The sequence below is a fragment of the Acanthochromis polyacanthus genome, chromosome 4, assembly GCF_021347895.1.
Source record: "Acanthochromis polyacanthus isolate Apoly-LR-REF ecotype Palm Island chromosome 4, KAUST_Apoly_ChrSc, whole genome shotgun sequence".
Lineage (NCBI taxonomy): Eukaryota > Metazoa > Chordata > Actinopteri > Pomacentridae > Acanthochromis > Acanthochromis polyacanthus.
Genome location: NC_067116.1, coordinates 15052313 through 15061156, shown reverse-complemented (window position 1 = coordinate 15061156; position 8844 = coordinate 15052313). Strand labels below are relative to the sequence as shown.

The 8844-nt window shown below is 47.1% G+C and overlaps 1 long non-coding RNA gene across 1 annotated transcript; it reads left to right on the top strand.

Moving 5' to 3' along the window:
* The first annotated feature begins 7146 nt into the window (after window positions 1-7146).
* Window positions 7147-8545, top strand: LOC127533672 (uncharacterized). The gene is made up of 2 exons (XR_007941430.1): window positions 7147-7580; window positions 7662-8545. It is a non-coding gene; the product is annotated as an uncharacterized LOC127533672 (long non-coding RNA).
* Window positions 8546-8844: the final 299 nt, after the last annotated feature.

Sequence of the window (8844 nt, the reverse complement as noted above, 5' to 3'; positions counted from 1 at the left end):
AGTGGGCCGTCGCTCCCAGCGTCTCCCCCTAAACTACCCAAAAATAAGAACTAAGGCTGAAATAAACAAAAGACGAATAACGAAACTGTCGGTGATCTCCAGCCCAAATTAATACAACGAAGGAAACCAACAAAAACCCCGGCACCTACATGCACGGGGAAAAACCTGCCTGGAGGGGAGAAAAACCACGGAGGAAGGTAAACTCCCTCCTACCTGTCCAGGTGTCTGTGCCAAGTCGTGCCCCCAATCTCTGCACTCCCTGTCCCTTTTATTCCCTCCTCCTCCTCTCATCACCTGAGTGCCGATTGCACTCAGGTGAGCAGCAGGCAGAAGGAGGAGAGAGAGCCAAACCAGAGAGAAAGAGAGCGAGAGAGAGAGACTGTGGCACATAACACCCCCACCCTAAAAACGTGAATGGGGGGAGCGCCGCAGACATCATTCACGCACCTAGCACCTAGACAATGTGTCGGCTAGGACATTTTCTCGGCCCTTGATGTGCCGGACCTCCACATTAACTGATTGTAAAAACAATGCCCAGCGCATGAGCCTCTGATTGGCGTTTCGCATCCGATTAATAAAAACAAGAGGGTTGTGATCAGTGTACACAACAACGGGCGCACTTGCGGAGCCAATATATACCTCAAAATGTTTAAGTGCTAAAATAAGCGCCAGAGCCTCCTTTTCAATGGTCGAATACACACGTTGATGGTGGTTAAATTTTTTTGAAAAATAAGAGACTGGGTGCTCAACACCATCATCTCCATCCTGAAGGAGAACAGCACCCGCCCCCGCATCGCTTGCATCAACGGACAATTTAAACGGACGATCAAATGTGGGCGCAGCCAGAACTGGGGCATGAGTCAATAGAGCTTTTACACAGTCAAACGCACGCTGACAACTGTCAGACCAACGGAAGACAGTCTTTGGACTCAGTAGGTCGGTGAGCGGAGCCGCCACAGCCGAGAAGTTCCTACAGAAGCTTCTGTAGTATCCCGCCATCCCCAAAAAACGGCGCAGCTCCCGACGTGAAGCAGGAGCAGGGAACGACAAGATAGCTTCCACTTTGGAATGGACCGGTTTAACCTGTCCCCGACCCACAATTTTTCCAAGGTATGTCACTGTAGCGCGACCGAATTCACACTTCGCCAAATTAAGTGTGAGGTTGGCATCGGACAGCCTCCCAAACACCGCTTGAAGCTGCTGCAAATGGTCCTCCCAAGAACTGGAATACACAACAATGTCATCTAGATACGCCTCGCACCCTGACAAGCCCGACAAAACCGTATTTACTAAACGTTGAAACGTAGCAGGTGCATTACGCACGCCAAATGGCATCACCGTATACTGCAGAAAAGCATCAGGGGTCACAAACGCAGAAATCTCACTTGCCCGAGGAGTCAGCGGCACCTGCCAATACCCTTTTAAAAGGTCTAACTTTGTCACATAATTGGCACTGCCGACGTGATCCACACAATCCTCAACTCGAGGCAAAGGATAACAATCCGGCTTCGTGACCCCATTCACCTTTCTAAAATCCGTGCAGAACCGGTCAGAGCCATCAGATTTGCCGGCTAAGAGACACGGCGAACTCCACGCACTAAAGCTGGGTTCTGCAATTCCGTTCTCCAGCATATAGTTTACCTGCTGTTGTAAACGGAGGCGCTTATCGGGATTCACCCTATATGCGTGCTGCTTTATTGGTGGGGAATCTCCGACATCAATGTCGTGTTGCAACACGTGGGTGCGAGTCGGCACATCTGAAAACAAAGAGATGTGAGACTTTATCACTCTAACCACATCCTCATGTTGCACCTGAGTTAAATGTTGTAAACATTCATCCAGTTTAGACAGCATCTCAGAGTTCTTTAATCGGCCCTGGACCACAGCACTCGACAAACCCACAACATCCTCTATGTCAGACGCGGCCAAAACCGCCGGTGATTGCGTGGGATCAGCACTGGACAGCGCCTCTGCTACCTGAGCCTCATCAATGCCTTCAGCACTGGACAGCGCCAAAACAGCTTTACTGTCAGTAGCAACAGAAGACAGCGGGGCTGAATCTCTGTCCAGGTAGGGCTTCAGCATGTTCACATGGCACAAACGGCTCCGTCTTCGACGATCAGGAGTAGCGACGATATAATCCCGCTGACCAACCTTCTCCTGGATTACATAAGGGCCGCTGTAACGCGCCTGCAAAACAGAACCAGGCACAGGCAACAACACCAAAACTTTTTCACCAAGGCTAAAAGATCTGCTAACAGCACTTCTGTCAAACCACTTTTTCATCTTCGTTTGTGCAGCAGACATATTTGCTTTCGCCAATTCACAGGCACGGTGTAGTTTAAAACGAAAATTACTCACATAGTCGAGTAGATTTTGTGGCTCACCATCACCCAGCCATTTCTCCTGCAACAGTTTAAGAGGGCCACGCACGGTGTGGGCAAACACCAGCTCCGCCGGACTAAAACCCAGGGACTCCTGAACCACCTCGCGAGCCGCAAAAAGGAGGAGATGGACCCCCTCATCCCAGTCCTTATCGGACTCCAAGCAGTAAGCACGGAGCATGGATTTCAAGGTCTGGTGAAAACGCTCAATCGCCCCCTGACTCTCCGGGTGATACGCACTGGAATAACAGTGAGAGATGTTAAGTTGCGCCATCACCTGTGCAAAAACTCGTGACATAAAATTAGATCCCTGATCGGTTTGAATTACTTTTGGCAACCCAAACACAGAAAAAAACTTGACCAATGCTTTCACGACAGTTGGAGCTGTGATTTTCCGCATAGGTATAGCCTCAGGAAACCTAGTTGAGGAACACATAATGGTCAGAAGGAACTTATTTCCAGCTTTTGTGCGAGGAAAAGGACCGACACAATCGACAACAACACGCTCAAAAGGCTCAGTCACCACCGGGATTGGATAAAGGGGAAATGGTGGAATGGTCTGATTTGGTTTCCCAGAAACCTGACATATGTGGCATGTTTTACAATGCTGCTGGACGTCCCGTTTTAACCCCGGCCAGAAGAAACACCGCAAAACACGGTCATAGGTCTTATTAATCCCTAAATGACCACCTAGTGGATTATCGTGCGCCAACTTAAGAATTTCACGCCGGTATGCTTTTGGTACTACCACCTGTCTCACCACACCCCAGTCATCCTGTGGGGACATCTGTGGCGGTGTCCATTTACGCATAAGCACGCCGTCTTTCAAAAAATAACCGGAGGACATCTTTTCAATTTGGTCCACCGGAACAACCGCATCGACACAAGAAACTAAAGATGCATCATGTTTTTGCTCAACAATAAGCTGCTCTCGTGACATGCAAACTTTTGAGCTTTGATCGTCAACGGGAGTAGAAACAGGCGAAGCAGCAGGAGTGACTGCAGGTGGCGGAGGCGGAGCAGGAGAAGAGATTACTGGCGGAGAGGCCGGACAGACAGGATCGGCCATAAAAGTATCCGCCAATCCTACCTCATCCACCTTGTCATGTAAACCCTGCTCTTGCCTCTTGGACATAGCGCGCGTGACAGCGCAAATTGAGAACACCTCTGGGAATTCTCGCCCCAAATCATCCGGGTGTTCAAGAAGAGGAACCGCAGTTACCTCAGGATTCAACAGCACCTTGCCACCAGCTAAATCGTTGCCCAAAATAAAAGAAATCCCCTCTACAGGAAATTTTGGACACACTCCCACAACTACACGTCCCTTAACCAACTCAGAGTCTAGATAAATAGAATGCAAAGGCACACCCACAAACTGCATCCCAAACCCTCGGACTAAAACCTCAGTTTTAACAGAGGACCGGGCCGACAGCGGCAACACTCCCTGCAGAATGACCGACTGAGAGGCTGCGCTATCCCTTAGGATGGTGACAGGAGTTTTTGGGCCCTCCTCTGACAATGAAACAAAACCTCTCATAATAAAAGGAGCATACATAGCAAAGTCAGATTTAACTACAGGCTGTGTATGACAGGATTGCTGACTGGGCAAAACTTCAGTTTTCAATAGATTAACTGCTTTTGGAGACTTATTTCGTTTATTCAGGACAAAACAATGGCTGATGGTGTGGCCACGCTTCTTGCAATAGAAACAAACCGGCTTGTCCTTAATGTCACCGTCTTTACTAACAATCTTCATCTCACCCCGAGAGTGTGGTTTAAATGGAAAAGCAACAGCCCTGGCAACAGGGGCGCCACGCTCAGGGGACAGATTGGACTTGTCAAAATTATTCCTGTGCGTGAGGACGTATTCATCAGCCAGGACTGCCGCCTCAGACATTGTGGATACTTTTTGTTCATTAATGTAAGTAGCGATTTTATCTGGTAAGCAGTTTTTAAATTCCTCCAGCAATATTAGATTACGCAGATCATCAAAATTTTTAACATTTCCAGATTGACACCAGCGATCGGACAAGGTACGTTTTATCCGTTTGATTCCTGGCTGTAAAAGACACAAGCAGAAACAAAAAATCAAGCCGTTTTTTCGTTTTTTCGTTTTGAACAAAAAACAATAAAAGAGGAAACGGTTGGTTTTTTCGTTTTTTCGTTTTCACCCCAAAATGAAAATACGACTCCATATTCCGTTTCATTGGTGGGCGGGGCTTCGGAGCCTGCCAGTGCACAATAAAGCTCCTGCCCATCACAATAAAGCTCTTGCGCTGGCATTCATAGACAGACTGACTTTCATTGTATTGCCTGCCCCCACTGCACTTCCCCAAACTCTAAATCAAAGCAAGTCGTGTACACAGTAATGACAGTCATAACCAGTGGTGTAGTCTAGTTTTTTCTAGTGGGTATACTCCAACCTCATAAACCAAAGCCAGGTCAGGTTCTCATATATGTGCGCGTGCACTCACATGTCCACGCGCGCGCGCACACACACACACACACACACACACACACACACACACACACACACACACACACACACACACACACACACACACACACACACACACACACACACACACACACACACACACACACACACACACACACACACGCAGCTCCTTTATTTCAAACTACCAATTAGATACTTATAGACATTATAACGTCAGCAGCTCCTCCTCCTGCCATCAGGTAGAGTTGATGTTTCCTCTTCATCAGGTAGAGCTGATGTTTCCTCTTCATCAGGTAGAGCTGATGTTTCCTCTTCATCAGGTAGAGCTGATGTTTCCTCTTCATCAGGTAGAGCTGATGTTTCCTCTTCATCAGGTAGAGCTGATGTTTCCTCTTCATCAGGCTCCCTTTCCTAAACGTTAACCTTAGCTCCAGCTGTAGTGTTCTCTAAAGTGGCAGTATTCACAGGACAAGCAACAGGCTTATTAAAACACTGAAATAGTTTCATTTAGCTTTGCTTTCTTTTCTTATTTTTTCTCCACTGACTGATGTTGGGTCATTAGAAGTTCTAGACTCATGTCCCTCTTCTTCTAAGCCAGGGGTATTCAGCTAAAATTCAGAGGTCCAGTCAGCAAAGGTCCAGAACATCATAATGTCTAACTTGAGTTACTGTGATCTATGCTGATGTAACCTGGTAGTTTTATTAGAGTCTGCCTGCAGTCAAAAACTGACCGTCAGATAAATTCAGTACGGTTCAAAAACATTTTGACATTTATTAATAAATAACTTATATGTAACTGTATATCTTAGAATAAAGTGCAGAACTTAAAAAAGTATGACTGAACAACCTGAATCAACTTCTATACATCTTTAACAATACATAAATCTCATAAATGTAAACATTTGAACACTTTTACATTTTTGTCTGTCTCATATCACTCCCCTAATATCTCTGCGGCTTAATGGGAGAGCTGAGCTGCTGCTTGTTTGAGCCGTTCTCAAAACATATTTTGATTATGTTCATAGTTGAGAAAGCTGCCTTACAGCTGTTTGCTGAGCCAAACATGGTCAGCATGTGACCACAGTCTGTCCTCTAGAGATGTATAAGGCACAAAAGATAGGACTCTCACAGCCGATGCTTTGTAGTGAATCTGAAGAGCCGACTCCTAACGTATTTAATGGAGTATGGAGTTTAACACTGTCCTCACAGAAAACACGTTACTGGATCCTAGATTAAAGAAGCTTGCCTTCAGTGGCAACAGAGCTGTTGATGAGAAACTTCAGAGAATAAGAGCAGCAGCAGCAGTCTGACACTTCCACCATTAGAGGACCAAGTGGAGGAGGAACCTCAAACTTCTGCTGTGTGGAGCCTCTTTGATGGAAGAGCTGCAGGAGATGATTCAGGAGAAATCCTACAGCTGATGTGGTAATGGAGGATCATATCTAGAGGAAGCCCTCATCCAACCAGCAGACGACCCACTGAGCTGGAGCAGGACAAGGCCTCAGTCTGCCCCACCTGGTGAAGGTGATGGAGGAGAGACAACTTCTTCCATCTGAGAGAATCTTCTCAAAAACACGGCAGATATTCACTGAAAGAGGAAATGTATCAGCCCATCCAAGCTCAGCCATCTGATTTTTCTGAATGTCAGCCTGCTCTGAGGACATTTATACTGTTTGAATACTGAGTCTGGTTCTGTTTCTGTTCTGGTTCTGTGGGTTCATGTGCAGAGTTTTGTTCATTTGTTTTTGTGCAAAAAAGTTTGGTTGAAATATTAAACAAAAGCAAGAATACCTGTTTTTGTAACAGAGCAAATGTACAAAATGAGTCAATTATAAGGCTTCTCATAAAAACACTGAATGAAAAAGAGTTTGTCAAAACACAAACGATTCATATTTGCCAGGTTAGGATAAAATATGAGGCTACAAAGAATAATAAATTAGGAGCCATTTGGGAGCCGAAAGAACCGGCTTTTCTTTGGAAGCAGTGCCAAAAGCTCTCTAAAAAAAGAGCCGAACTTGCATCACTACTGTCCTCTCTGTCCCTCATCTCTCAGCTGCTTTTTGAAGGCAGAGCTGCGATGCAATTCAGCGATGTCATTGGCTGAGTAGCATCACGTGGGATGCCTGAACTCCTACATAATTGGTGATGTATAGAAGTTGATTCAGGTTGTTCAGTCATGCTTTTTTAAGTTCTGCAGTTTATTTTAAGATATACTGTTATATATAAGTTATTTATTAATAAATGTCTAAATGTTTTTGAACCGTACTGAATTTATTTGACAGTCAGTTTTTGATAACAGGCAGACTCTAATAAAACTACCAGGTTACATCAGCATATATCACAGTAACTCAAGTTAGACATTATGATGTTCTGGACCTTTGCTGACTGGACCTCTCTGAATTTTAGCTGAATACCCCTGGCTTAGCAGAAGAGGGACATGAGTCTACAACTGTCAGGGTCCTCTCCTCATTCCCTCCCCACCTGGCATCCCAAACAAAACCCCCTCCCTTATCCTTTTCCTCCCTGTCTTGCCTCCTGTCTCCCATCCATCCCTTTTCCTCTGCTTTCCCTCACAGCACTGCACCTGAGTGGAGTTCGGCTTCACAGCCGTCTCCACTCAGGTAATCAACCTCCTCCACGAGTCCCGGGCAGCTGGAAGAAATCATCCTGATTACTCACCAAGCAATAAGTACCGGCTCAACACTCCACACCCTGCCAGATTGTTGAAATAGACTGCTGTCAGTTCACTCTCTAGCCTCCAGAAAGTTTGTTGAAAATTTGACGTTTTTCTAGCGTATCTCTCTCCTGCCTTCTTCCAGACCCAGCTGCCCGGGAACTTACCCACCCGAAACCCTCACCTGAACCCCCCAACCCATTCGGCACCGGTCTCCTCCCCACTCGGATCCCCCATTCCGCCCGGACCCCCTCCTGGAATCCCCGACCCATTTCCTTCCCGGCCGCTGGAGCTGCAGCAGTCAACCGACTGCTCCCTGCCTCCCGGAGCTCGTCCCGGAACATCGCCTGCGAGACGCCGTCTCTGCCCGGCCAGTCTAACACCTCGGCCCCCCGGATCGTCAGAGTGCTACGTCTCGTTCCCTCCGAACCCCCCCTCCTCCATCGAACTCTGAGCCCTTTGACGTCTGGCCGCCAGGGATCCCCCACAGCCATCTGCGACGCTCCGGTCCCGCCCGGACCTTGGACAACCGCCGATCCCCGTCCCCAGACCCACCCGGCCACATCCTCCCTCCACCAGCATCCCTGTTCCTGCATCCCGGTCTCTGCACTCCAGCCATATCCACCCCTGTACAATAAAACCCTTTTTCAACTTCTCCGGTTCTGGTATAGTGGCTCTCGGCTCGGGTCTGCCTAGCTAACACGTGACAACATCTTTTAATGACCCAACATCAGTCAGTGGAGAAAAAGAAAGCAAAGCTAAATGAAACTATTTCAGTGTTTTAATAAGCCTGTTGCTTGTCCTGTGAATACTGCCGCTTTAGGGAACACTACAGCTGGAGCTAAGGTTAACGTTCAGGAAAGGGAGCCTGATGAAGAGGAAACATCAGCTCTACCTGATGGCAGGAGGAGGAGCTGCTGACGCTATAATGTCTATAAGTATCTGATTGGTAGTTTGAAATAAAGGAGCTGCTGTGTGTGTGTGTGTACGCGTGGACGTGTGAGTGCACGCGCACATATGAGAACCTGACCTGGCTTTGGTTTATGAGGTTGGAGTATACCCAGTAGAAAAAAACTAGACTACACCACTGGTTATGACTGTCATTACTGTGTACACGACTTGCTTTGATTTAGAGTTAGGGGAAGTGCAGTGGGGGCAGGCAATACAATGAAAGTCAGTCTGTCTATGCCTGCCAGCGCAGGAGCTTTATTGTGATGGGCAGGAGCTTTATTGTGCACCGGTGGGCTCTGAAACCCCGCCCACCAATGAAACGAAATATGGAGTCGTATTTTCATTTTGGGGGTGAAAACGAAAAAACCAACCGTTTC